This window comes from Cyanistes caeruleus, unplaced genomic scaffold (genome assembly GCF_971803275.1).
Source record: "Cyanistes caeruleus unplaced genomic scaffold, bCyaCae1.hap1.1 HAP1_SCAFFOLD_124, whole genome shotgun sequence".
NCBI lineage: Eukaryota > Metazoa > Chordata > Aves > Passeriformes > Paridae > Cyanistes > Cyanistes caeruleus.
The window spans coordinates 330886-356655 of NW_028255921.1; the positions used below are offsets into that span (position 1 = coordinate 330886).

The 25770-nt window shown below is 50.3% G+C and overlaps 3 long non-coding RNA genes across 4 annotated transcripts; all 3 read left to right on the plus strand.

Annotated features, from left to right (window-relative positions):
* The first annotated feature begins 3494 nt into the window (after positions 1 to 3494).
* LOC147646104 (uncharacterized) lies at positions 3495 to 25770 on the plus strand. 2 transcript variants are annotated; one of them, XR_015281955.1, is made up of 6 exons: positions 3495 to 6032; positions 6127 to 6360; positions 6652 to 7711; positions 23419 to 24885; positions 24980 to 25213; positions 25505 to 25770. It is a non-coding gene; the product is annotated as an uncharacterized LOC147646104 (long non-coding RNA). The 2 variants fall into 2 exon arrangements; XR_015281954.1 differs by lacking the exons at positions 23419 to 24885; positions 24980 to 25213; positions 25505 to 25770 and having other exon boundaries at positions 6652 to 8443.
* Positions 11293 to 13210, plus strand: LOC147646105 (uncharacterized). Its single transcript, XR_015281958.1, has 3 exons — positions 11293 to 12338; positions 12428 to 12661; positions 12953 to 13210. It is a non-coding gene; the product is annotated as an uncharacterized LOC147646105 (long non-coding RNA).
* Positions 13483 to 19492, plus strand: LOC147646106 (uncharacterized). The gene is made up of 5 exons (XR_015281956.1): positions 13483 to 15462; positions 15557 to 15790; positions 16082 to 18603; positions 18698 to 18931; positions 19223 to 19492. It is a non-coding gene; the product is annotated as an uncharacterized LOC147646106 (long non-coding RNA).

The window sequence follows — 25770 nt, forward strand, 5'->3', positions numbered from 1 at the left end:
GGAAGACATGGTCTTGGGATGAAGACCGATGCCAGCAGCAGAACAGGCAGGTGCTCCCCACAGGCAGAGTGGGGCCCCTGCTGCCAGCCTGGGGCCGGGCTGGGCACTTCCTGCTCAGGGACACGCTAGGCCATGCACTGGATTCTGCTGGCCATCCCTGGCCTGGCCAGGGCTTGCTGTGGGCCACACAAGCCCTGTTCCAGTGCCTGGGCCACAGCCCCCAGCCAGGCTCCCTTCTGGCAGCAGAGTCCCACTGGGCCAGTGTCCCAGCCCGGCAGCACATGGAACACCCTTCCGTGCCTGACTGCACTGACCGTGCTACTTGTTTTTCTTCCAGGACTTAGGGACATCACAGACACAGATGCCACCCTGCTGTACATACGTTTTACAGTTGTTGTGTTCAGGATAGAGGTTTTAGAGTTTGTTTAAGTTGTCTGTAAATACGTTTCATAGAGTTTTGTTAGATCTCTTCTCAGGTAAATAGGTTCTATAGTTTGTTGTTGTTGTTGTGGTTGTTGTTGTTGTTGTTACCAATATTCTTACAGTGTAAATATGTGGTGTAGTTCATTCTTGTTCCTTTTCTTCTACAGATAAACAGTCTTTGATTTTCACACCCCAGTTCTCTTTGCATTTTCTTCGGGCACATTTGCAAAGCTGTGGCTTGTTTCGGGAACAATGTTTGCAGGACTCTAAAAAGAGTATCAAAACCGCTCTGCCACACTCTCAGCTGCTGCTGCTGCCCCAAAAAGCACTGGCTGGCTTTGCTCACACAATCACAGTTGTGGTGGCATTTCTACCACACCACAGGACAGCGATGTTTTCCCTCTTCTCCTGGAAATACCTACAGCACTTGTGGGTAGCAAGGCAAACATGAGCCTCTTTTAGTGGCCCTTGAAATTGGACATGTGAAATGAGGCACACAAAGCCACAGGCCAGCTGAACCTGGCATCTCTGAATGGGTCTTTACATTCTTCCCAGGAAGATGAATGGCAATCACTATTTTGGCAGGGAGGAAAGTGCATCAGCTAGCAATTTGCTGTAGAAAATGTGCTTTCTGCTCCTCTCACAGCCAAAACTCCTACCCATTTCTTGGAAGTCCTTCTTAGATAAGGACCGTGTTCAACTGAGTGACAGTGAAGCCAAATGGCAATGCCGCAATCAATTGTCCTGTACACAATCTCCTTCATCCACGTGGAAGCTTACTCACGGGCACACAAGAGGACGGAAGAAACCCAAATGCATCGTTGGACATCATAAAGTCAGACGTGTTGAGGGATGAAGAAATCTTGCAGAGATATGGAAAGCTGCCCTGAAAACCCAGTTTGGGGAGAGCCTGAGCTCTTTTGTGCTTCTAGGCCTGAAGATGCTCAGCAGCTTTCCCAGATGCTCAGCAGGCAGTAGGATTGTGCCTGAATCTGGCTCTGGAAATGCCAGTGCCTCAACTGAGAGCTGTGGCAAGGATTTCCATTGCATGGAGAGGGGCCACAAGAGTCCTGCAAGAGTCTTTCAGCAGAGCAAACAGCAGCCTGGAGGGTGGGCAATGCTGCATCTGGACCACTGCATGCTCATCCTTCACCACAATGCAGAGCTGCCATGGATCACTTTTTCCATTTGTCCTGTTGGATATGTTTTGGAGAAGTTGTTCTAGGTGGCTTTGGATGGTGATCCAAGTAGGAAGCAGCCATTCGCCTGCTGTGATATCCTTACAACTAGTCCTAACTTCTCATTGCCTTTGGTTTGATTGGGGGTGTTTTATCTGTTTGTTTGATTGGTTTCTTTGGGTTGGTTTCTTTGTGTTTTTCTCTCTTTTGCTTGGAGTTTCTTTTCCTTTTTTAGAAATGACTGGTGAAGTTGGCACAAGCAAACTCCAGAAAACGTAAAGCAGGCTTGACTTCCCAGAAATTGCTTTTGGCTGGCTTTAGCTGCATTCCCCAGGATCACGATCAGCAGTAGATATTTGCAGGTTTTGCTCTGCATCCTCAGCCTGCCCAGGTGTTGTTCAGTGTTTCAGCAGTGGAGAAGACGATGGATATTTTGCTAAACCTCCTTTCAAACAACAAAACTTGGGTTAGCACGACAGAAAAGAAGAAAAGAAAATCTTCGCCAGTTAGAACAGAGCCAGAGTCCCACCATTTCCCCCTCCACTTCTCTTTCTTTTCTACATTTAGAGGTAAAGCTTCCATCTCCAAAAGCTTCCATCTCTCACTTCCTGATGTAGCCATTTGCTACCCTTTAGCCTTGACTGCCACGCATCGGACTGCTGTCCGTGTGGGGCTGGGGATGCTCAGCCTGGAAAGAGAAGGGGGCTGGCGAGGCCTCCCTGCAGCTCTAGGAAAGATGGGCACAGGGAGGAGAAGCCTTTCAACTGCAGGAGTGAGCTTGAAGTTGGATCTAATGAAGCTGCTCTTTTCCACTCCGGCTGCTGGGGCACTGGCCCAGGCTGTGCACAGAGGCTGGGGATGCTCCATCCTTGGCAACATCCAAGGCCAGCTGGGAGCGGGGCTCTGAGCAACCTATTCTAGGGGAAGATCGCTCCGCTTGGAACAAGATGGTCTTTAGGGTCCCTTCCAAGCCCAAGCACCCAGGGATTCCATCATTCATTCTACGGTCTCCGTTGTCCACTTCAGCCTGGGCCTGAACTCCTGGCGGTGATGTCACAGTGCACGCTCCAGCTAGAACTTCCAGCATCCAGCAACGGCCACAACACAACCCTTGGCTCCTTGTGCCAGCACGCTCTTCATTCACCCTGCTCCAAGCCTACCCCTGTCACCTTGTTGCCACCTGCTCCCTGATTCCCCCAGCAGTCCCCAAAGCTCCCCATCGCTTGGATTTTGCTCTCCATCCCTGCAGGATGTCTGCATTTGTTCCAAAAGAGCTATGGTACTATTCCACGGAGGCGGACACCCCGCAGCTGCCTGGCTGGGCTGGAGCTCTGTGGGACAGGCTGGGAAATTTTGCTACCTCTGCAAGCTGGCACAGACGGAGAGGAGGAGACGGACGTCGATACACAGACTGATAGAGAAGAAGCCATGGAAGTGGACGGAGAGGATACTGGAGAGGAAGAGATGGATGTGGATATGTACGAGACAGAGGAAGAGATGGAGGTGGAAACGAAAGATTATGTTGAAGAGATGGATATTGATCTAAAAGACAAGGAGGAAGACATGGTCTTGGGATGAAGACCGATGCCAGCAGCAGAACAGGCAGGTGCTCCCCACAGGCAGAGTGGGGCCCCTGCTGCCAGCCTGGGGCCGGGCTGGGCACTTCCTGCTCAGGGACACGCTAGCCCATGCACTGGATTCTGCTGGCCATCCCTGGCCTGGCCAGGGCTTGCTGTGGGCCACACAAGCCCTGTTCCAGTGCCTGGGCCACAGCCCCCAGCCAGGCTCCCTTCTGGCAGCAGAGTCCCACTGGGCCAGTGTCCCAGCCCGGCAGCACATGGAACACCCTTCCGTGCCTGACTGCACTGACCGTGCTACTTGTTTTTCTTCCAGGACTTAGGGACATCACAGACACAGATGCCACCCTGCTGTACATACGTTTTACAGTTGTTGTGTTCAGGATAGAGGTTTTAGAGTTTGTTTAAGTTGTCTGTAAATACGTTTCATAGAGTTTTGTTAGATCTCTTCTCAGGTAAATAGGTTCTATAGTTTGTTGTTGTTGTTGTGGTTGTTGTTGTTGTTGTTACCAATATTCTTACAGTGTAAATATGTGGTGTAGTTCATTCTTGTTCCTTTTCTTCTACAGATAAACAGTCTTTGATTTTCACACCCCAGTTCTCTTTGCATTTTCTTCGGGCACATTTGCAAAGCTGTGGGTTGTTTCGGGAACAATGTTTGCAGGACTCTAAAAAGAGTATCAAAACCGCTCTGCCACACTCTCAGCTGCTGCTGCTGCCCCAAAAAGCACTGGCTGGCTTTGCTCACACAATCACAGTTGTGGTGGCATTTCTACCACACCACAGGACAGCGATGTTTTCCCTCTTCTCCTGGAAATACCTACAGCACTTGTGGGTAGCAAGGCAAACATGAGCCTCTTTTAGTGGCCCTTGAAATTGGACATGTGAAATGAGGCACACAAAGCCACAGGCCAGCTGAACCTGGCATCTCTGAATGGGTCTTTACATTCTTCCCAGGAAGATGAATGGCAATCACTATTTTGGCAGGGAGGAAAGTGCATCAGCTAGCAATTTGCTGTAGAAAATGTGCTTTCTGCTCCTCTCACAGCCAAAACTCCTACCCATTTCTTGGAAGTCCTTCTTAGATAAGGACCGTGTTCAACTGAGTGACAGTGAAGCCAAATGGCAATGCCGCAATCAATTGTCCTGTACACAATCTCCTTCATCCACGTGGAAGCTTACTCACGGGCACACAAGAGGACGGAAGAAACCCAAATGCATCGTTGGACATCATAAAGTCAGACGTGTTGAAGGATGAAGAAATCTTGCAGAGATATGGAAAGCTGCCCTGAAAACCCAGTTCGGGGAGAGCCTGAGCTCTTTTGTGCTTCTAGGCCTGAAGATGCTCAGCACCTTTCCCAGATGCTCAGCAGGCAGTAGGATTGTGCCTGAATCTGGCTCTGGAAATGCCAGTGCCTCAACTGAGAGCTGTGGCAAGGATTTCCATTGCATGGAGAGGGGCCACAAGAGTCCTGCAAGAGTCTTTCAGCAGAGCAAACAGCAGCCTGGAGGGTGGGCAATGCTGCATCTGGACCACTGCATGCTCATCCTTCACCACAATGCAGAGCTGCCATGGATCACTTTTTCCATTTGTCCTGTTGGATATGTTTTGGAGAAGTTGTTCTAGGTGGCTTTGGATGGTGATCCAAGTAGGAAGCAGCCATTCGCCTGCTGTGATATCCTTACAACTAGTCCTAACTTCTCATTGCCTTTGGTTTGATTGGGGGTGTTTTATCTGTTTGTTTGATTGGTTTCTTTGGGTTGGTTTCTTTGTGTTTTTCTCTCTTTTGCTTGGAGTTTCTTTTCCTTTTTTAGAAATGACTGGTGAAGTTGGCACAAGCAAACTCCAGAAAACGTAAAGCAGGCTTGACTTTCCAGAAATTGCTTTTGGCTGGCTTTAGCTGCATTCCCCAGGATCACGATCAGCAGTAGATATTTGCAGGTTTTGCTCTGCATCCTCAGCCTGCCCAGGTGTTGTTCAGTGTTTCAGCAGTGGAGAAGACGATGGATATTTTGCTAAACCTCCTTTCAAACAACAAAACTTGGGTTAGCACGACAGAAAAGAAGAAAAGAAAATCTTCGCCAGTTAGAACAGAGCCAGAGTCCCACCATTTCCCCCTCCACTTCTCTTTCTTTTCTACATTTAGAGGTAAAGCTTCCATCTCCAAAAGCTTCCATCTCTCACTTCCTGATGTAGCCATTTGCTACCCTTTAGCCTTGACTGCCACGCATCGGACTGCTGTCCGTGTGGGGCTGGGGATGCTCAGCCTGGAAAGAGAAGGGGGCTGGCGAGGCCTCCCTGCAGCTCTAGGAAAGATGGGCACAGGGAGGAGAAGCCTTTCAACTGCAGGAGTGAGCTTGAAGTTGGATCTAATGAAGCTGCTCTTTTCCACTCAGGCTGCTGGGGCACTGGCCCAGGCTGTGCACAGAGGCTGGGGATGCTCCATCCTTGGCAACATCCAAGGCCAGCTGGGAGCGGGGCTCTGAGCAACCTATTCTAGGGGAAGATCGCTCCGCTTGGAACAAGATGGTCTTTAGGGTCCCTTCCAAGCCCAAGCACCCAGGGATTCCATCATTCATTCTACGGTCTCCGTTGTCCACTTCAGCCTGGGCCTGAACTCCTGGCGGTGATGTCACAGTGCACGCTCCAGCTAGAACTTCCAGCATCCAGCAACGGCCACAACACAACCCTTGGCTCCTTGTGCCAGCACGCTCTTCATTCACCCTGCTCCAAGCCTACCCCTGTCACCTTGTTGCCACCTGCTCCCTGATTCCCCCAGCAGTCCCCAAAGCTCCCCATCGCTTGGATTTTGCTCTCCATCCCTGCAGGATGTCTGCATTTGTTCCAAAAGAGGTATGGTACTATTCCACGGAGGCGGACACCCCGCAGCTGCCTGGCTGGGCTGGAGCTCTGTGGGACAGGCTGGGAAATTTTGCTACCTCTGCAGGCTGGCACAGACGGAGAGGAGGAGACGGACGTCGATACACAGACTGATAGAGAAGAAGCCATGGAAGTGGACGGAGAGGATACTGGAGAGGAAGAGATGGATGTGGATATGTACGAGACAGAGGAAGAGATGGAGGTGGAAACGAAAGATTATGTTGAAGAGATGGATATTGATCTAAAAGACAAGGAGGAAGACATGGTCTTGGGATGAAGACCGATGCCAGCAGCAGAACAGGCAGGTGCTCCCCACAGGCAGAGTGGGGCCCCTGCTGCCAGCCTGGGGCCGGGCTGGGCACTTCCTGCTCAGGGACACGCTAGGCCATGCACTGGATTCTGCTGGCCATCCCTGGCCTGGCCAGGGCTTGCTGTGGGCCACACAAGCCCTGTTCCAGTGCCTGGGCCACAGCCCCCAGCCAGGCTCCCTTCTGGCAGCAGAGTCCCACTGGGCCAGTGTCCCAGCCCGGCAGCACATGGAACACCCTTCCGTGCCTGACTGCACTGACCGTGCTACTTGTTTTTCTTCCAGGACTTAGGGACATCACAGACACAGATGCCACCCTGCTGTACATACGTTTTACAGTTGTTGTGTTCAGGATAGAGGTTTTAGAGTTTGTTTAAGTTGTCTGTAAATACGTTTCATAGAGTTTTGTTAGATCTCTTCTCAGGTAAATAGGTTCTATAGTTTGTTGTTGTTGTTGTGGTTGTTGTTGTTGTTGTTACCAATATTCTTACAGTGTAAATATGTGGTGTAGTTCATTCTTGTTCCTTTTCTTCTACAGATAAACAGTCTTTGATTTTCACACCCCAGTTCTCTTTGCATTTTCTTCGGGCACATTTGCAAAGCTGTGGCTTGTTTCGGGAACAATGTTTGCAGGACTCTAAAAAGAGTATCAAAACCGCTCTGCCACACTCTCAGCTGCTGCTGCTGCCCCAAAAAGCACTGGCTGGCTTTGCTCACACAATCACAGTTGTGGTGGCATTTCTACCACACCACAGGACAGCGATGTTTTCCCTCTTCTCCTGGAAATACCTACAGCACTTGTGGGTAGCAAGGCAAACATGAGCCTCTTTTAGTGGCCCTTGAAATTGGACATGTGAAATGAGGCACACAAAGCCACAGGCCAGCTGAACCTGGCATCTCTGAATGGGTCTTTACATTCTTCCCAGGAAGATGAATGGCAATCACTATTTTGGCAGGGAGGAAAGTGCATCAGCTAGCAATTTGCTGTAGAAAATGTGCTTTCTGCTCCTCTCACAGCCAAAACTCCTACCCATTTCTTGGAAGTCCTTCTTAGATAAGGACCGTGTTCAACTGAGTGACAGTGAAGCCAAATGGCAATGCCGCAATCAATTGTCCTGTACACAATCTCCTTCATCCACGTGGAAGCTTACTCACGGGCACACAAGAGGACGGAAGAAACCCAAATGCATCGTTGGACATCATAAAGTCAGACGTGTTGAGGGATGAAGAAATCTTGCAGAGATATGGAAAGCTGCCCTGAAAACCCAGTTTGGGGAGAGCCTGAGCTCTTTTGTGCTTCTAGGCCTGAAGATGCTCAGCACCTTTCCCAGATGCTCAGCAGGCAGTAGGATTGTGCCTGAATCTGGCTCTGGAAATGCCAGTGCCTCAACTGAGAGCTGTGGCAAGGATTTCCATTGCATGGAGAGGGGCCACAAGAGTCCTGCAAGAGTCTTTCAGCAGAGCAAACAGCAGCCTGGAGGGTGGGCAATGCTGCATCTGGACCACTGCATGCTCATCCTTCACCACAATGCAGAGCTGCCATGGATCACTTTTTCCATTTGTCCTGTTGGATATGTTTTGGAGAAGTTGTTCTAGGTGGCTTTGGATGGTGATCCAAGTAGGAAGCAGCCATTCGCCTGCTGTGATATCCTTACAACTAGTCCTAACTTCTCATTGCCTTTGGTTTGATTGGGGGTGTTTTATCTGTTTGTTTGATTGGTTTCTTTGGGTTGGTTTCTTTGTGTTTTTCTCTCTTTTGCTTGGAGTTTCTTTTCCTTTTTTAGAAATGACTGGTGAAGTTGGCACAACCAAACTCCAGAAAACGTAAAGCAGGCTTGACTTCCCAGAAATTGCTTTTGGCTGGCTTTAGCTGCATTCCCCAGGATCACGATCAGCAGTAGATATTTGCAGGTTTTGCTCTGCATCCTCAGCCTGCCCAGGTGTTGTTCAGTGTTTCAGCAGTGGAGAAGACGATGGATATTTTGCTAAACCTCCTTTCAAACAACAAAACTTGGGTTAGCACGACAGAAAAGAAGAAAAGAAAATCTTCGCCAGTTAGAACAGAGCCAGAGTCCCACCATTTCCCCCTCCACTTCTCTTTCTTTTCTACATTTAGAGGTAAAGCTTCCATCTCCAAAAGCTTCCATCTCTCACTTCCTGATGTAGCCATTTGCTACCCTTTAGCCTTGACTGCCACGCATCGGACTGCTGTCCGTGTGGGGCGGGGGATGCTCAGCCTGGAAAGAGAAGGGGGCTGGCGAGGCCTCCCTGCAGCTCTAGGAAAGATGGGCACAGGGAGGAGAAGCCTTTCAACTGCAGGAGTGAGCTTGAAGTTGGATCTAATGAAGCTGCTCTTTTCCACTCCGGCTGCTGGGCCACTGGCCCAGGCTGTGCACAGAGGCTGGGAATGCTCCATCCTTGGCAACATCCAAGGCCAGCTGGGAGCGGGGCTCTGAGCAACCTATTCTAGGGGAAGATCGCTCCGCTTGGAACAAGATGGTCTTTAGGGTCCCTTCCAAGCCCAAGCACCCAGGGATTCCATCATTCATTCGACGGTCTCCGTTGTCCACTTCAGCCTGGGCCTGAACTCCTGGCGGTGATGTCACAGTGCACGCTCCAGCTAGAACTTCCAGCATCCAGCAACGGCCACAACACAACCCTTGGCTCCTTGTGCCAGCACGCTCTTCATTCACCCTGCTCCAAGCCTACCCCTGTCACCTTGTTGCCACCTGCTCCCTGATTCCCCCAGCAGTCCCCAAAGCTCCCCATCGCTTGGATTTTGCTCTCCATCCCTGCAGGATGTCTGCATTTGTTCCAAAAGAGCTATGGTACTATTCCACGGAGGCGGACACCCCGCAGCTGCCTGGCTGGGCTGGAGCTCTGTGGGACAGGCTGGGAAATTTTGCTACCTCTGCAGGCTGACACAGACCGAGAGGAGGAGACGGACGTCGATACACAGACTGATAGAGAAGAAGCCATGGAAGTGGACGGAGAGGATAGTGGAGAGGAAGAGATGGATGTGGATATGTACGAGACAGAGGAAGAGATGGAGGTGGAAACGAAAGATTATGTTGAAGAGATGGATATTGATCTAAAAGACAAGGAGGAAGACATGGTCTTGGGATGAAGACCGATGCCAGCAGCAGAACAGGCAGGTGCTCCCCACAGGCAGAGTGGGGCCCCTGCTGCCAGCCTGGGGCCGGGCTGGGCACTTCCTGCTCAGGGACACGCTAGCCCATGCACTGCATTCTGCTGGCCATCCCTGGCCTGGCCTGGGCTTGCTGTGGGCCACACAAGCCCTGTTCCAGTGCCTGGGCCACAGCCCCCAGCCAGGCTCCCTTCTGGCAGCAGAGTCCCACTGGGCCAGTGTCCCAGCCCGGCAGCACATGGAACACCCTTCCGTGCCTGACTGCACTGACCGTGCTACTTGTTTTTCTTCAAGGACTTAGGGACATCACAGACACAGATGCCACCCTGCTGTACATACGTTTTACAGTTGTTGTGTTCAGGATAGAGGTTTTAGAGTTTGTTTAAGTTGCCTGTAAATACGTTTCATAGAGTTTTGTTAGAGCTGTTCTCAGGTAAATAGGTTCTATAGTTTGTTGTTGTTGTTGTTGTTGTTGTTGTTGTTACCAATATTCTTACAGTGTAAATATGTGGTGTAGTTCATTCTTGTTCCTTTTCTTCTACAGATAAACAGTCTTTGATTTTCACACCCCAGTTCTCTTTGCATTTTCTTCGGGCACATTTGCAAAGCTGTGGCTTGTTTCGGGAACAATGTTTGCAGGACTCTAAAAAGAGTATCACAACCGCTCTGCCACACTCTCAGCTGCTGCTGCTGCCCCAAAAAGCACTGGCTGGCTTTGCTCACACAATCACAGTTGTGGTGGCATTTCTACCACACCACAGGACAGCGATGTTTTCCCTCTTCTCCTGGAAATACCTACAGCACTTGTGGGTAGCAAGGCAAACATGAGCCTCTTTTAGTGGCCCTTGAAATTGGACATGTGAAATGAGGCACACAAAGCCACAGGCCAGCTGAACCTGGCATCTCTGAATGTGTCTTTACATTCTTCCCAGGAAGATGAATGGCAATCACTATTTTGGCAGGGAGGAAAGTGCATCAGCTAGCAATTTGCTGTAGAAAATGTGCTTTCTGCTCCTCTCACAGCCAAAACTCCTACCCATTTCTTGGAAGTCCTTCTTAGATAAGGACCGTGTTCAACTGAGTGACAGTGAAGCCAAATGGCAATGCCGCAATCAATTGTCCTGTACACAATCTCCTTCATCCACGTGGAAGGTTACTCACGGGCACACAAGAGGACGGAAGAAACCCAAATGCATCGTTGGACATCATAAAGTCAGACGTGTTGAGGGATGAAGAAATCTTGCAGAGTTATGGAAAGCTGCCCTGAAAACCCAGTTCGGGGAGAGCCTGAGCTCTTTTGTGCTTCTAGGCCTGAAGATGCTTAGCACCTTTCCCAGATGCTCAGCAGGCAGTAGGATTGTGCCTGAATCTGGCTCTGGAAATGCCAGTGCCTCAACTGAGAGCTGTGGCAATGATTTCCATTGCATGGAGAGGGGCCACAGTCCTGCAAGAGTCTTTCAGCAGAGCAAACAGCAGCCTGGAGGGTGGGCAATCTGGACCACTGCATGCTCATCCTTCACCACAATGCAGAGCTGCCATGGATCACTTTTTCCATTTGTCCTGTTGGATATGTTTTGGAGAAGTTGTTCTAGGTGGCTTTGGATGGTGATCCAAGTAGGAAGCAGCCATTCGCCTGCTGTGATATCCTTACAACTAGTCCTAACTTCTCATTGCCTTTGGTTTGATTGGGGGTGTTTTATCTGTTTGTTTGATTGGTTTCTTTGGGTTGGTTTCTTTGTGTTTTTCTCTCTTTTGCTTGGAGTTTCTTTTCCTTTTTTAGAAATGACTGGTGAAGTTGGCACAAGCAAACTCCAGAAAACGTAAAGCAGGCTTGACTTTCCAGAAATTGCTTTTGGCTGGCTTTAGCTGCATTCCCCAGGATCACGATCAGCAGTAGATATTTGCAGGTTTTGCTCTGAATCCTCAGCCTGCCCAGGTGTTGTTCAGTGTTTCAGCAGTGGAGAAGACGATGGATATTTTGCTAAACCTCCTTTCAAACAACAAAACTTGGGTTAGCACGACAGAAAAGAAGAAAAGAAAATCTTCGCCAGTTAGAACAGAGCCAGAGTCCCACCATTTCCCCCTCCACTTTTCTTTCTTTTCTACATTTAGAGGTAAAGCTTCCATCTCCAAAAGCTTCCATCTCTCACTTCCTGATGTAGCCATTTGCTACCCTTTAGCCTTGACTGCCACGCATTGGACTGCTGTCCGTGTGGGGCTGGGGATGCTCAGCCTGGAAAGAGAAGGGGGCTGGCGAGGCCTCCCTGCAGCTCTAGGAAAGATGGGCACAGAGAGGAGAAGCTTTTCGAATGCAGGAGTGAGCTTGAAGTTGGATCTAATGAAGCTGCTCTTTTCCACTCAGGCTGCTGGGGCACTGGCCCAGGCTGTGCACAGAGGCTGGGGATGCTCCATCCTTGGCAACATCCAAGGCCAGCTAGGAGCGGGGCTCTGAGCAACCTATTCTAGGGGAAGATTGCTCCGCTTGGAACAAGATGGTCTTTAGGGTCCCTTCCAAGCCCAAGCACCCAGGGATTCCATCATTCATTCTACGGTCTCCGTTGTCCACTTCAGCCTGGGCCTGAACTCCTGGCGGTGATGTCACAGTGCACGCTCCAGCTAGAACTTCCAGCATCCAGCAACGGCCACAACACAACCCTTGGCTCCTTGTGCCAGCACGCTCTTCATTCACCCTGCTCCAAGCCTACCCCTGTCACCTTGTTGCCACCTGCTCCCTGATTCCCCCAGCAGTCCCCAAAGCTCCCCATCGCTTGGATTTTGCTCTCCATCCCTGCAGGATGTCTGCATTTGTTCCAAAAGAGCTATGGTACTATTCCACGGAGGCGGACACCCCGCAGCTGCCTGGCTGGGCTGGAGCTCTGTGGGACAGGGTGGGAAATTTTGCTACCTCTGCAGGCTGGCACAGACCGAGAGGAGGAGACGGACGTCGATACACAGACTGATAGAGAAGAAGCCATGGAAGTGGACGGAGAGGATACTGGAGAGCAAGAGATGGATGTGGATATGTACGAGACAGAGGAAGAGATGGAGGTGGAAACGAAAGATTATATTGAAGAGATGGATATTGATCTAAAAGACAAGGAGGAAGACATGGTCTTGGGATGAAGACCGATGCCAGCAGCAGAACAGGCAGGTGCTCCCCACAGGCAGAGTGGGGCCCCTGCTGCCAGCCTGGGGCCGGGCTGGGCACTTCCTGCTCAGGGACACGCTAGCCCATGCACTGGATTCTGCTGGCCATCCCTGGCCTGGCCTGGGCTTGCTGTGGGCCACACAAGCCCTGTTCCAGTGCCTGGGCCACAGCCCCCAGCCAGGCTCCCTTCTGGCAGCAGAGTCCCACTGGGCCAGTGTCCCAGCCCGGCAGCACTTGGAACACCCTTCCGTGCCTGACTGCACTGACCGTGCTACTTGTTTTTCTTCCAGGACTTAGGGACATCACAGACACAGATGCCACCCTGCTGTACATACGTTTTACAGTTGTTGTGTTCAGGATAGAGGTTTTAGAGTTTGTTTAAGTTGTCTGTAAATACGTTTCATAGAGTTTTGTTAGATCTCTTCTCAGGTAAATAGGTTCTATAGTTTGTTGTTGTTGTTGTTACCAATATTCTTACAGTGTAAATATGTGGTGTAGTTCATTCTTGTTCCTTTTCTTCTACAGATAAACAGTCTTTGATTTTCACACCCCAGTTCTCTTTGCATTTTCTTCGGGCACGTTTGCAAAGCTGTGGCTTGTTTCGGGAACAATGTTTGCAGGACTCTAAAAAGAGTATCAAAACCGCTCTGCCACACTTTCAGCTGCTGCTGCTGCCCCAAAAAGCACTGTCTGGCTTTGCTCACACAATCACAGTTGTGGTGGCATTTCTACCACACCACAGGACAGCGATGTTTTCCCTCTTCTCCTGGAAATACCTACAGCACTTGTGGGTAGCAGGGCAAACATGAGCCTCTTTTAGTGGCCCTTGAAATTGGACATGTGAAATGAGGCACACAAAGCCACAGGCCAGCTGAACCTGGCATCTCTGAATGGGTCTTTACATTCTTCCCAGGAAGATGAATGGCAATCACTATTTTGGCAGGGAGGAAAGTGCATCAGCTAGCAATTTGCTGTAGAAAATGTGCTTTCTGCTCCTCTCACAGCCAAAACTCCTACCCATTTCTTGGAAGTCCTTCTTAGATAAGGACCGTGTTCAACTGAGTGACAGTGAAGCCAAATGGCAATGCCGCAATCAATTGTCCTGTACACAATCTCCTTCATCCACGTGGAAGGTTACTCACGGGCACACAAGAGGACGGAAGAAACCCAAATGCATCGTTGGACATAATAAAGTCAGACGTGTTGAGGGATGAAGAAATCTTGCAGAGATATGGAAAGCTGCCCTGAAAACCCAGTTCGGGGAGAGCCTGAGCTCTTTTGTGCTTCTAGGCCTGAAGATGCTCAGCACCTTTCCCAGAGGCTCAGCAGGCAGTAGGATTGTGCCTGAATCTGGCTCTGGAAATGCCAGTGCCTCAACTGAGAGCTGTGGCAATGATTTCCATTGCATGGAGAGGGGCCACAGTCCTGCAAGAGTCTTTCAGCAGAGCAAACAGCAGCCTGGAGGGTGGGCAATCTGGACCACTGCATGCTCATCCTTCACCACAATGCAGAGCTGCCATGGATCACTTTTTCCATTTGTCCTGTTGGATATGTTTTGGAGAAGTTGTTCTAGGTGGCTTTGGATGGTGATCCAAGTAGGAAGCAGCCATTCGCCTGCTGTGATATCCTTACAACTAGTCCTAACTTCTCATTGCCTTTGGTTTGATTGGGGGTGTTTTATCTGTTTGTTTGATTGGTTTCTTTGGGTTGGTTTCTTTGTGTTTTTCTCTCTTTTGCTTGGAGTTTCTTTTCCTTTTTTAGAAATGACTGGTGAAGTTGGCACAAGCAAACTCCAGAAAACGTAAAGCAGGCTTGACTTTCCAGAAATTGCTTTTGGCTGGCTTTAGCTGCATTCCCCAGGATCACGATCAGCAGTAGATATTTGCAGGTTTTGCTCTGCATCCTCAGCCTGCCCAGGTGTTGTTCAGTGTTTCAGCAGTGGAGAAGACGATGGATATTTTGCTAAACCTCCTTTCAAACAACAAAACTTGGGTTAGCACGACAGAAAAGAAGAAAAGAAAATCTTCGCCAGTTAGAACAGAGCCAGAGTCCCACCATTTCCCCCTCCACTTCTCTTTCTTTTCTACATTTAGAGGTAAAGCTTCCATCTCCAAAAGCTTCCATCTCTCACTTCCTGATGTAGCCATTTGCTACCCTTTAGCCTTGACTGCCACGCATCGGACTGCTGTCCGTGTGGGGCTGGGGATGCTCAGCCTGGAAAGAGAAGGGGGCTGGCGAGGCCTCCCTGCAGCTCTAGGAAAGATGGGCACAGGGAGGAGAAGCCTTTCAACTGCAGGAGTGAGCTTGAAGTTGGATCTAATGAAGCTGCTCTTTTCCACTCCGGCTGCTGGGCCACTGGCCCAGGCTGTGCACAGAGGCTGGGGATGCTCCATCCTTGGCAACATCCAAGGCCAGCTGGGAGCGGGGCTCTGAGCAACCTATTCTAGGGGAAGATCGCTCCGCTTGGAACAAGATGGTCTTTAGGGTCCCTTCCAAGCCCAAGCACCCAGGGATTCCATCATTCATTCGACGGTCTCCGTTGTCCACTTCAGCCTGGGCCTGAACTCCTGGCGGTGATGTCACAGTGCACGCTCCAGCTAGAACTTCCAGCATCCAGCAACGGCCACAACACAACCCTTGGCTCCTTGTGCCAGCACGCTCTTCATTCACCCTGCTCCAAGCCTACCCCTGTCACCTTGTTGCCACCTGCTCCCTGATTCCCCCAGCAGTCCCCAAAGCTCCCCATCGCTTGGATTTTGCTCTCCATCCCTGCAGGATGTCTGCATTTGTTCCAAAAGAGGTATGGGACTATTCCACGGAGGCGGACACCCCGCAGCTGCCTGGCTGGGCGGGAGCTCTGTGGGACAGGGTGGGAAATTTTGCTACCTCTGCAGGCTGGCACAGACGGAGAGGAGGAGACGGACGTCGATACACAGACTGATAGAGAAGAAGCCATGGAAGTGGACGGAGAGGATAGTGGAGAGGAAGAGATGGATGTGGATATGTACGAGACAGAGGAAGAGATGGAGGTGGAAACGAAAGATTATATTGAAGAGATGGATATTGATCTAAAAGACAAGGAGGAAGACATGGTCTTGGGATGAAGACCGATGCCAGCAGCAGAACAGGCAGGTGCTCCCCACAGGCAGAGTGGGGCCCCTGCTGCCAGCCTGGGGCCGGGCTGGGCACTCCCTGCTCAGGGACACGCTAGCCCATGCACTGGATTCTGCTGGCCATCCCTGGCCTGGCCTGGGCTTGCTGTGGGCCACACAAGCCCTGTTCCAGTGCCTGGGCCACAGCCCCCAGCCAGGCTCCCTTCTGGCAGCAGAGTCCCACTGGGCCAGTGTCCCAGCCCGGCAGCACATGGAACACCCTTCCGTGCCTGACTGCACTGACCGTGCTACTTGTTTTTCTTCCAGGACTTAGGGACATCACAGACACAGATGCCACCCTGCTGTACATACGTTTTACAGTTGTTGTGTTCAGGATAGAGGTTTTAGAGTTTGTTTAAGTTGTCTGTAAATACGTTTCATAGAGTTTTGTTAGAGCTGTTCTCAGGTAAATAGGTTCTATAGTTTGTTGTTGTTGTTGTTGTTGTTGTTGTTACCAATATTCTTACAGTGTAAATATGTGGTGTAGTTCATTCTTGTTCCTTTTCTTCTACAGATAAACAGTCTTTGATTTTCACACCCCAGTTCTCTTTGCATTTTCTTCAGGCACATTTGCAAAGCTGTGGCTTGTTTCGGGAACAACGTTTGCAAGACTCTAAAAAGAGTATCAAAACCGCTCTGCCACACTCTCAGCTGCTGCTGCTGCCCCAAAAAGCACTGGCTGGCTTTGCTCACACAATCACAGTTGTGGTGGCATTTCTACCACACCACTGGACAGCGATGTTTTCCCTCTTCTCCTGGAAATACCTACAGCACTTGTGGGTAGCAAGGCAAACATGAGCCTCTTTTAGTGGCCCTTGAAATTGGACATGTGAAATGAGGTACACAAAGCCACAGGCCAGCTGAACCTGGCAAGACTGAATGGGTCTTTACATTCTTCCCAGGAAGATGAATGGCAATCACTATTTTGGCAGGGAGGAAAGTGCATCAGCTAGCAATTTGCTGTAGAAAATGTGCTTTCTGCTCCTCTCACAGCCAAAACTCCTACCCATTTCTTGGAAGTCCTTCTTAGATAAGGACCGTGTTCAACTGAGTGACAGTGAAGCCAAATGGCAATGCCGCAATCAATTGTCCTGTACACAATCTCCTTCATCCACGTGGAAGGTTACTCACGGGCACACAAGAGGACGAAAGAAACCCAAATGCATCGTTGGACATAATAAAGTCAGACGTGTTGAGGGATGAAGAAATCTTGCAGAGATATGGAAAGCTGCCCTGAAAACCCAGTTCGGGGAGAGCCTGAGCTCTTTTGTGCTTCCAGGCCTGAAGATGCTCAGCACCTTTCCCAGAGGCTCAGCAGGCAGTAGGATTGTGCCTGAATCTGGCTCTGGAAATGCCAGTGCCTCAACTGAGAGCTGTGGCAATGATTTCCATTGCATGGAGAGGGGCCACAGTCCTGCAAGAGTCTTTCAGCAGAGCAAACAGCAGCCTGGAGGGTGGGCAATCTGGACCACTGCATGCTCATCCTTCACCACAATGCAGAGCTGCCATGGATCACTTTTTCCATTTCTCCTGTTGGATATGTTTTGGAGAAGTTGTTCTAGGTGGCTTTGGATGGTGATCCAAGTAGGAAGCAGCCATTCGCCTGCTGTGATATCCTTACAACTAGTCCTAACTTCTCATTGCCTTTGGTTTGATTGGGGGTGTTTTATCTGTTTGTTTGATTGGTTTCTTTGGGTTGGTTTCTTTGTGTTTTTCTCTGTTTTGCTTGGAGTTTCTTTTCCTTTTTTAGAAATGACTGGTGAAGTTGGCACAAGCAAACTCCAGAAAACGTAAAGCAGGCTTGACTTTCCAGAAATTGCTTTTGGCTGGCTTTAGCTGCATTCCCCAGGATCACGATCAGCAGTAGATATTTGCAGGTTTTGCTCTGCATCCTCAGCCTGCCCAGGTGTTGTTCAGTGTTTCAGCAATGGAGAAGACGATGGATATTTTGCTAAACCTCCTTTCAAACAACAAAACTTGGGTTAGCACGACAGAAAAGAAGAAAAGAAAATCTTCGCCAGTTAGAACAGATCCAGAGTCCCACCATTTCCCCCTCCACTTTGCTTTCTTTTCTACATTTAGAGGTAAAGCTTCCATCTCCAAAAGCTTCCATCTCTCACTTCCTGATGTAGCCATTTGCTACCCTTTAGCCTTGACTGCCACGCATCGGACTGCTGTCCGTGTGGGGCTGGGGATGCTCAGCCTGGAAAGAGAAGGGGGCTGGCGAGGCCTCCCTGCAGCTCTAGGAAAGATGGGCACAGAGAGGAGAAGCCTTTCAACTGCAGGAGTGAGCTTGAAGTTGGATCTAATGAAGCTGCTCTTTTCCACTCAGGCTGCTGGGCCACTGGCCCAGGCTGTGCACAGAGGCTGGGGATGCTCCATCCTTGGCAACATCCAAGGCCAGCTGGGAGCGGGGCTCTGAGCAACCTATTCTGGGCGAAGATCGCTCCGCTTGGAACAAGATGGTCTTTAGGGTCCCTTCCAAGCCCAAGCACCCAGGGATTCCATCATTCATTCTACGGTCTCCGTTGTCCACTTCAGCCTGGGCCTGAACTCCTGGCGGTGATGTCACAGTGCACGCTCCAGCTAGAACTTCCAGCATCCAGCAACGGCCACAACACAACCCTTGGCTCCTTGTGCCAGCACGCTCTTCATTCACCCTGCTCCAAGCCTACCCCTGTCACCTTGTTGCCACCTGCTCCCTGATTCCCCCAGCAGTCCCCAAAGCTCCCCATCGCTTGGATTTTGCTCTCCATCCCTGCAGGATGTCTGCATTTGTTCCAAAAGAGGTATGGGACTATTCCACGGAGGCGGACACCCCGCAGCTGCCTGGCTGGGCTGGAGCTCTGTGGGACAGGGTGGGAAATTTTGCTACCTCTGCAGGCTGGCACAGACGGAGAGGAGGAGACGGACGTCGATACACAGACTGATAGAGAAGAAGCCATGGAAGTGGACGGAGAGGATACTGGAGAGGAAGAGATGGATGTGGATATGTACGAGACAGAGGAAGAGATGGAGGTGGAAACGAAAGATTCTATTGAAGAGATGGATATTGATCTAAAAGACAAGGAGGAAGACATGGTCTTGGGATGAAGACCGATGCCAGCAGCAGAACAGGCAGGTGCTCCCCACAGGCAGAGTGGGGCCCCTGCTGCCAGCCTGGGGCCGGGCTGGGCACACCCTGCTCAGGGACACGCTAGCCCATGCACTGGATTCTGCTGGCCATCCCTGGCCTGGCCTGGGCTTGCTGTGGGCCACACAAGCCCTGTTCCAGTGCCTGGGCCACAGCCCCCAGCCAGGCTCCCTTCTGGCAGCAGAGTCCCACTGGGCCAGTGTCCCAGCCCGGCAGCACATGGAACACCCTTCCGTGCCTGACTGCACTGACCGTGCTACTTGTTTTTCTTGCAGGACTTAGGGACATCACAGACACAGATGCCACCCTGCTGTACATACGTTTTACAGTTGTTGTGTTCAGGATAGAGGTTTTAGAGTTTGTTTAAGTTGTCTGTAAATACGTTTCATAGAGTTTTGTTAGAGCTGTTCTCAGGTAAATAGGTTCTATAGTTTGTTGTTGTTGTTGTTGTTGTTGTTGTTACCAATATTCTTACAGTGTAAATATGTGGTGTAGTTCATTCTTGTTCCTTTTCTTCTACAGATAAACAGTCTTTGATTTTCACACCCCAGTTCTCTTTGCATTTTCTTCGGGCACATTTGCAAAGCTGTGGCTTGTTTCGGGAACAATGTTTGCAGGACTCTAAAAAGAGTATCAAAACCGCTCTGCCACACTCTCAGCTGCTGCTGCTGCCCCAAAAAGCACTGGCTGGCTTTGCTCACACAATCACAGTTGTGGTGGCATTTCTACCACACCACTGGACAGCGATGTTTTCCCTCTTCTCCTGGAAATACCTACAGCACTTGTGGGTAGCAAGGCAAACATGAGTCTCTTTTAGTGGCCCTTGAAATTGGACATGTGAAATGAGGCACACAAAGCCACAGGCCAGCTGAACCTGGCATCTCTGAATGGGTCTTTACATTCTTCCCAGGAAGATGAATGGCAATCACTATTTTGGCAGGGAGGAAAGTGCATCAGCTAGCAATTTGCTGTAGAAAATGTGCTTTCTGCTCCTCTCACAGCCAAAACTCCTACCCATTTCTTGGAAGTCCTTCTTAGATAAGGACCGTGTTCAACTGAGTGACAGTGAAGCCAAATGGCAATGCCGCAATCAATTGTCCTGTACACAATCTCCTTCATCCACGTGGAAGGTTACTCACGGGCACACAAGAGGACGAAAGAAACCCAAATGCATCGTTGGACATAATAAAGTCAGACGTGTTGAGGGATGAAGAAATCTTGCAGAGATATGGAAAGCTGCCCTGAAAACCCAGTTCGGGGAGAGCCTGAGCTCTTTTGTGCTTCCAGGCCTGAAGATGCTCAGCACCTTTCCCAGAGGCTCAGCAGGCAGTAGGATTGTGCCTGAATCTGGCTCTGGAAATGCCAGTGCCTCAACTGAGAGCTGTGGCAATGATTTCCATTGCATGGAGAGGGGCCACAGTCCTGCAAGAGTCTTTCAGCAGAGCAAACAGCAGCCTGGAGGGTGGGCAATCTGGACCACTGCATGCTCATCCTTCACCACAATGCAGAGCTGCCATGGATCACTTTTTCCATTTCTCCTGTTGGATATGTTTTGGAGAAGTTGTTCTAGGTGGCTTTGGATGGTGATCCAAGTAGGAAGCAGCCATTCGCCTGCTGTGATATCCTTACAACTAGTCCTAACTTCTCATTGCCTTTGGTTTGATTGGGGGTGTTTTATCTGTTTGTTTGATTGGTTTCTTTGGGTTGGTTTCTTTGTGTTTTTCTCTCTTTTGCTTGGAGTTTCTTTTCCTTTTTTAGAAATGACTGGTGAAGTTGGCACAAGCAAACTCCAGAAAACGTAAAGCAGGCTTGACTTTCCAGAAATTGCTTTTGGCTGGCTTTAGCTGCATTCCCCAGGATCACGATCAGCAGTAGATATTTGCAGGTTTTGCTCTGCATCCTCAGCCTGCCCAGGTGTTGTTCAGTGTTTCAGCAGTGGAGAAGACGATGGATATTTTGCTAAACCTCCTTTCAAACAACAAAACTTGGGTTAGCACGACAGAAAAGAAGAAAAGAAAATCTTCGCCAGTTAGAACAGAGCCAGAGTCCCACCATTTCCCCCTCCACTTTGCTTTCTTTTCTACATTTAGAGGTAAAGCTTCCATCTCCAAAAGCTTCCATCTCTCACTTCCTGATGTAGCCATTTGCTACCCTTTAGCCTTGACTGCCACGCATCGGACTGCTGTCCGTGTGGGGCTGGGGATGCTCAGCCTGGAAAGAGAAGGGGGCTGGCGAGGCCTCCCTGCAGCTCTAGGAAAGATGGGCACAGAGAGGAGAAGCCTTTCAACTGCAGGAGTGAGCTTGAAGTTGGATCTAATGAAGCTGCTCTTTTCCACTCCGGCTGCTGGGCCACTGGCCCAGGCTGTGCACAGAGGCTGGGGATGCTCCATCCTTGGCAACATCCAAGGCCAGCTGGGAGCGGGGCTCTGAGCAACCTATTCTGGGCGAAGATCGCTCCGCTTGGAACAAGATGGTCTTTAGGGTCCCTTCCAAGCCCAAGCACCCAGGGATTCCATCATTCATTCTACGGTCTCCGTTGTCCACTTCAGCCTGGGCCTGAACTCCTGGCGGTGATGTCACAGTGCACGCTCCAGCTAGAACTTCCAGCATCCAGCAACGGCCACAACACAACCCTTGGCTCCTTGTGCCAGCACGCTCTTCATTCACCCTGCTCCAAGCCTACCCCTGTCACCTTGTTGCCACCTGCTCCCTGATTCCCCCAGCAGTCCCCAAAGCTCCCCATCGCTTGGATTTTGCTCTCCATCCCTGCAGGATGTCTGCATTTGTTCCAAAAGAGGTATGGGACTATTCCACGGAGGCGGACACCCCGCAGCTGCCTGGCTGGGCTGGAGCTCTGTGGGACAGGGTGGGAAATTTTGCTACCTCTGCAGGCTGGCACAGACGGAGAGGAGGAGACGGACGTCGATACACAGACTGATAGAGAAGAAGCCATGGAAGTGGACGGAGAGGATACTGGAGAGGAAGAGATGGATGTGGATATGTACGAGACAGAGGAAGAGATGGAGGTGGAAACGAAAGATTCTATTGAAGAGATGGATATTGATCTAAAAGACAAGGAGGAAGACATGGTCTTGGGATGAAGACCGATGCCAGCAGCAGAAGAGGCAGGTGCTCCCCACAGGCAGAGTGGGGCCCCTGCTGCCAGCCTGGGGCCGGGCTGGGCACTCCCTGCTCAGGGACACGCTAGCCCATGCACTGGATTCTGCTGGCCATCCCTGGCCTGGCCTGGGCTTGCTGTGGGCCACACAAGCCCTGTTCCAGTGCCTGGGCCACAGCCCCCAGCCAGGCTCCCTTCTGGCAGCAGAGTCCCACTGGGCCAGTGTCCCAGCCCGGCAGCACATGGAACACCCTTCCGTGCCTGACTGCACTGACCGTGCTACTTGTTTTTCTTGCAGGACTTAGGGACATCACAGACACAGATGCCACCCTGCTGTACATACGTTTTACAGTTGTTGTGTTCAGGATAGAGGTTTTAGAGTTTGTTTAAGTTGTCTGTAAATACGTTTCATAGAGTTTTGTTAGAGCTGTTCTCAGGTAAATAGGTTCTATAGTTTGTTGTTGTTGTTGTTGTTGTTGTTGTTACCAATATTCTTACAGTGTAAATATGTGGTGTAGTTCATTCTTGTTCCTTTTCTTCTACAGATAAACAGTCTTTGATTTTCACACCCCAGTTCTCTTTGCATTTTCTTCGGGCACATTTGCAAAGCTGTGGCTTGTTTCGGGAACAATGTTTGCAGGACTCTAAAAAGAGTATCAAAACCGCTCTGCCACACTCTCAGCTGCTGCTGCTGCCCCAAAAAGCACTGGCTGGCTTTGCTCACACAATCACAGTTGTGGTGGCATTTCTACCACACCACTGGACAGCGATGTTTTCCCTCTTCTCCTGGAAATACCTACAGCACTTGTGGGTAGCAAGGCAAACATGAGTCTCTTTTAGTGGCCCTTGAAATTGGACATGTGAAATGAGGCACACAAAGCCACAGGCCAGCTGAACCTGGCATCTCTGAATGGGTCTTTACATTCTTCCCAGGAAGATGAATGGCAATCACTATTTTGGCAGGGAGGAAAGTGCATCAGCTAGCAATTTGCTGTAGAAAATGTGCTTTCTGCTCCTCTCACAGCCAGAACTCCTACCCATTTCTTGGAAGTCCTTCTTAGATAAGGACCGTGTTCAACTGAGTGACAGTGAAGCCAAATGGCAATGCCGCAATCAATTGTCCTGTACACAATCTCCTTCATCCACGTGGAAGGTTACTCACGGGCACACAAGAGGACGAAAGAAACCCAAATGCATCGTTGGACATAATAAAGTCAGACGTGTTGAGGGATGAAGAAATCTTGCAGAGATATGGAAAGCTGCCCTGAAAACCCAGTTCGGGGAGAGCCTGAGCTCTTTTGTGCTTCCAGGCCTGAAGATGATCAGCAGCTTTCCCAGATGCTCAGCAGGCAGTAGGATTGTGCCTGAATCTGGCTCTGGAAATGCCAGTGCCTCAACTGAGAGCTGTGGCAATGATTTCCATTGCATGGAGAGGGGCCACAGTCCTGCAAGAGTCTTTCAGCAGAGCAAACAGCAGCCTGGAGGGTGGGCAATCTGTACCACTGCATGCTCATCCTTCACCACAATGCAGAGCTGCCATGGATCACTTTTTCCATTTGTCCTGTTGGATATGTTTTGGAGAAGTTGTTCTAGGTGGCTTTGGATGGTGATCCAAGTAGGAAGCAGCCATTCGCCTGCTGTGATATCCTTACAACTAGTCCTAACTTCTCATTGCCTTTGGTTTGATTGGGGGTGTTTTATCTGTTTGTTTGATTGGTTTCTTTGGGTTGGTTTCTTTGTGTTTTTCTCTGTTTTGCTTGGAGTTTCTTTTCCTTTTTTAGAAATGACTGGTGAAGTTGGCACAAGCAAACTCCAGAAAACGTAAAGCAGGCTTGACTTTCCAGAAATTGCTTTTGGCTGGCTTTAGCTGCATTCCCCAGGATCACGATCAGCAGTAGATATTTGCAGGTTTTGCTCTGCATCCTCAGCCTGCCCAGGTGTTGTTCAGTGTTTCAGCAGTGGAGAAGACGATGGATATTTTGCTAAACCTCCTTTCAAACAACAAAACTTGGGTTAGCACGACAGAAAAGAAGAAAAGAAAATCTTCGCCAGTTAGAACAGAGCCAGAGTCCCACCATTTCCCCCTCCACTTCTCTTTCTTTTCTACATTTAGAGGTAAAGCTTCCATCTCCAAAAGCTTCCATCTCTCACTTCCTGATGTAGCCATTTGCTACCCTTTAGCCTTGACTGCCACGCATCGGACTGCTGTCCGTGTGGGGCTGGGGATGCTCAGCCTGGAAAGAGAAGGGGGCTGGCGAGGCCTCCCTGCAGCTCTAGGAAAGATGGGCACAGACAGGAGAAGCCTTTCAACTGCAGGAGTGAGCTTGAAGTTGGATCTAATGAAGCTGCTCTTTTCCACTCCGGCTGCTGGGCCACTGGCCCAGGCTGTGCACAGAGGCTGGGGATGCTCCATCCTTGGCAACATCCAAGGCCAGCTGGGAGCGGGGCTCTGAGCAACCTATTCTGGGCGAAGATCGCTCCGCTTGGAACAAGATGGTCTTTAGGGTCCCTTCCAAGCCCAAGCACCCAGGGATTCCATCATTCATTCTACGGTCTCCGTTGTCCACTTCAGCCTGGGCCTGAACTCCTGGCGGTGATGTCACAGTGCACGCTCCAGCTAGAACTTCCAGCATCCAGCAACGGCCACAACACAACCCTTGGCTCCTTGTGCCAGCACGCTCTTCATTCACCCTGCTCCAAGCCTACCCCTGTCACCTTGTTGCCACCTGCTCCCTGATTCCCCCAGCAGTCCCCAAAGCTCCCCATCGCTTGGATTTTGCTCTCCATCCCTGCAGGATGTCTGCATTTGTTCCAAAAGAGGTATGGTATTATTCCACGGAGGCGGACACCCCGCAGCTGCCTGGCTGGGCGGGAGCTCTGTGGGACAGGGTGGGAAATTTTGCTACCTCTGCAGGCTGGCACAGACGGAGAGGAGGAGACGGACGTCGATACACAGACTGATAGAGAAGAAGCCATGGAAGTGGACGGAGAGGATACTGGAGAGCAAGAGATGGATGTGGATATGTACGAGACAGAGGAAGAGATGGAGGTGGAAACGAAAGATTATATTGAAGAGATGGATATTGATCTAAAAGACAAGGAGGAAGACATGGTCTTGGGATGAAGACCGATGCCAGCAGCAGAACAGGCAGGTGCTCCCCACAGGCAGAGTGGGGCCCCTGCTGCCAGCCTGGGGCCGGGCTGGGCACTCCCTGCTCAGGGACACGCTAGCCCATGCACTGGATTCTGCTGGCCATCCCTGGCCTGGCCTGGGCTTGCTGTGGGCCACACAAGCCCTGTTCCAGTGCCTGGGCCACAGCCCCCAGCCAGGCTCCCTTCTGGCAGCAGAGTCCCACTGGGCCAGTGTCCCAGCCCGGCAGCACATGGAACACCCTTCCGTGCCTGACTGCACTGACCGTGCTACTTGTTTTTCTTGCAGGACTTAGGGACATCACAGACACAGATGCCACCCTGCTGTACATACGTTTTACAGTTGTTGTGTTCAGGATAGAGGTTTTAGAGTTTGTTTAAGTTGTCTGTAAATACGTTTCATAGAGTTTTGTTAGAGCTGTTCTCAGGTAAATAGGTTCTATAGTTTGTTGTTGTTGTTGTTGTTGTTGTTGTTACCAATATTCTTACAGTGTAAATATGTGGTGTAGTTCATTCTTGTTCCTTTTCTTCTACAGATAAACAGTCTTTGATTTT